Raw genomic sequence first — 3,285 nt, 5'->3', positions numbered from 1 at the left:
CCCAGGACTAGCCTGTGTGAATGCCTGTAGGCCCCATGTCTGGGTAGTGCATGAGCAGGGATTTTTATTCTCCTGAGTGAGCTCATGGCTTCCGCCACTAGCCAGCCCTTCATGAGCAGAATCTAATTCCTTGCTTCCCCTTTGTTGTCCAGTATCGAAGAATAGTTCCCGGCCTACTGCTCATACAGCAAGGCCTGGGCAAGTGGGACCAGCTCAGCTTGTGCTCTCACAGGACAAAGCTGCTGGTATCTCCTCTCCAGCTGCCCAGGCCCCAGCATGCCTGCCTTGGTCCCTGCCCCTCCACTGCAGAACAAAACTGGGGGCTGGGGGTGTTTGCTGCTAACCAGTGGCCTACATTTGGCTTCCACTTCTTCTCTGTGCCTGGCCTAGCAGCTGGATCTCCATGTGCTGTATGGACCACTTCATGATCCACCCGGGAGTCAGTGAAGGAAAGCAGCGTGAGGAAAGCAGGAGCACAGGAGCTGTTCCTTCCAGTAGGCTGGAGACCAAGGGCTGGTCTCTTCAGTATGGCAGCAGCGGGCTCTGGTGGAGAAAAAGGCATTGTGCACACATGGCCGGCAGCTGGCAAGGACTCCTGAGCAGCCGGGAGCAATCCTTGACACTGTGACTGCTTTGAAAGAGGCCAAAAACCTCTGCTGCCCTGGGAGGGAGCTGGCAAGGCTATATGTGAATGTCCCATGAGGCTCCTATTCAGCTACTGTTGTGCTGCACCTGGGTCCTTTTCACTGGTGCCTATGGAGCTGCTGGTGCTAAGCCCACAGGGACATCCAGGTACTTCACCCAGTGGCCACCATAGGACTGAAAATGTGTACGTGGGCTTTGGAGAGGAGCTTTCAAGGATGCCTCCCTCCCCTTTTGTCCTAATTACAGTGCTACCCTCACAAACAGAGCAATTAGGTTTGTTTGGGAAAGAGGATCTGCACAGGGCATTTGAAGGGACTTTTTTCTTTCCCTTGTTTGTGCCAGTTCAAGAAAGCCTTGGTGTTTTCGGCCCTATCAGGTGAGGCATTGCACAAGCCACATGGAGGGACAGAGCCTACATCAACAAAGGGTGGGAAGAGGAGGAGTGTTGCCCCCCTGTTGCCAGGAGGCTCAGAGAGACTAAGAAATTTGCCCAAAGTCACACAAGAAGTCTGTAGCAGAGCTGTAACCATGAGTCACCCCCACTCCCCATTTGGTTGGCCGCCCTACATTTCCCTAAACAAGATTTTCTCAGCGATATCTTTTACTGGAACAATGGCATAGGTGGGAAAGTTGGCAGACAAACACTAAGCCACACAACAGGCCCTTCCTCAGGTCTGGGAAGGAAGCAGAGACAGCTTAAGCCACATAGGGGAAGTCCTTTTTTACATGACTATTTTCATTTGCATAGCCGAGTTAAAAAAAAAGTCATTATTCTACCTGGGACGTAGCTCGGGCTGTCTTTGCTTCCTTCTCCAACCTAAGGAAGGGTGTGCTGTGTCCAAAACTTGTCTAACACCTCTCTCAGCTCTAAAGTGGGTCTGTTAAGATATCATCAAGGAAGCAATGCTTTTCTGGACCAGTTACCACACTCAGACTCTCCTACAACATAGAAGATACTGCATTTCCTTGACATTATTATTATTATTATTACTACTGACCCTGTTGAGGCATATTGTAAGCTAATCACTCCCCTACCTTTCTTACCAAGGAAAGTCAGATCTGGGTTCAGGGTTTCCCACCAGTTTATTTTACATACGGCAATTTTGTCCCCACAGTAAACAAAACCCAAATCTTCTTTCAAACTTTGAGGGGGACAATCCAGAACCACTCTCAGCACCATAGCCTCCTCTCTTCTCACCCCCTGCACTTTGCTCCTGGAGCTCCTGACCACCTCTGTGGCCCAACCCTCATTTACTAGTCACCAGTTGCAGCTGGCTCCCACCCTGGGCATGAGGCAGACTATTAACTGGTGCCTACCTGCAGTTTGGATTTCAGGCCCTGAAGTCTGAACACCTCCGTGCGTGCATCTTCCTGATTGTGCTAGAAGTCCCTTTGGAGAGCTGAGAGAGCACTGGGAGGTTTCTCATCTTGCCACCAGAAGGGAGGGGAGGTGAAGTCTTCTGCAAAGACGTCCTTGCACCCATGCAGGTGTCAGGCATTTTCTATAGTGAAAAATTAGTAGCTAAAGAAAATCAAGTTTCAAAGCATCCTGGGCACATGCCGACATGCAGGGACACGTGTGTGCAGCGGCAAAAATAGTAGCAGCACAAATTTGTGCTGCTGCTTTTTGCTGCAGAGCTCGACTGTGCACGTGCGCTTTGTGAGGGACCAACTGTCATGCTTTGGACAAACTGCCCTTTCCCCACTCCTCCTGGCTCCTGGTGTGCTGGAGGAGCCAGGGCTCAAATAAAGGAGTGAAGACACTCTGGGCTCCAGCTACAGTTCAGTGTTACCAAGTCTTGCAGGAAAAAAAGCGGCACTGCCTTTGAAAATGAGCCTGATCCATTTCAATGAGAAGGGAGTGAGGGTGCTTATCTACCTGCAACTCTCAAAAAATTAAAGCGACTTAAAAAAAAAAAACCAAGCCAAATTCCACATTTTATAAGCGGACTTGGCAACACTGCCAGAGTGTCTCCCTGGAGGAGCAAGCCTCCATGTCTGCCAGCACATGCTCCTGTTGCATGCACTGAGCCATGTTTTTTCTTGCTGTTCTTTTTTTCCTACCAGGATTTCTTGATAGCAAAATTTACCCCCACAGGCACTTTTTCATGTCACAGGAGTGAAATTCCTGTGTAAGGTCCTAACACATTAACAGAACCACAGGTCACATATCAGGGCCCTATAATTGGGATATTTGATAATCATAGAAAATTAGGGGTGTAAGTGATTTTGGAGGTCATCTGGTCCATCCCCCTTAAAAAGGGAGCACCCAGATTTGAACTGGGGACCACTTGATCTGCAGTCAAATGCTCTACCACTGAGCTATGCTCCCAGGCCCTAGCTCTTCTCCCTTTGCATATTTCCTTCTAGATGTGGCACATCTACCCTGAGACAAGACACGTGGCTATTCTGCAGGAGGGTCCTGGATCAGAGAGGTCTGTTGCTATAAGAGTGCTGAGGTCAGACAAGAGCCAAAAGCTTAGAGAGCACTCAAACAGCAGCCTGCAGCTGCCCCCAAGTCTAAGCCCAGCTCATTCAGTCCGCAGTCCTGGCTGGGCTCTCCAGTTCCACTATGCTCCCCTCTGTATAGGGCTGCCGAGGAGCCGCATGCACATTGCTCTTCGCCTTACTTCAGCCTCA

General features: G+C 50.0%; 1 non-coding gene across 1 annotated transcript; it reads right to left on the bottom strand.

Moving 5' to 3' along the window:
* Nucleotides 1-2,905: 2,905 nt before the first annotated feature.
* On the bottom strand, nucleotides 2,906-2,977 carry TRNAC-GCA (transfer RNA cysteine (anticodon GCA)). Its single transcript has one exon. It is a non-coding gene; the product is annotated as a tRNA-Cys (tRNA).
* Between the last annotated feature and the right edge of the window lie 308 nt (nucleotides 2,978-3,285).

This window comes from Crocodylus siamensis, chromosome 2, assembly GCF_052110815.1.
Source record: "Crocodylus siamensis isolate JL-2025a chromosome 2, ASM5211081v1, whole genome shotgun sequence".
In the NCBI taxonomy this organism is placed as follows: Eukaryota; Metazoa; Chordata; order Crocodylia; family Crocodylidae; genus Crocodylus; species Crocodylus siamensis.
This window is presented reverse-complemented; position numbering and strand designations above follow the sequence as displayed.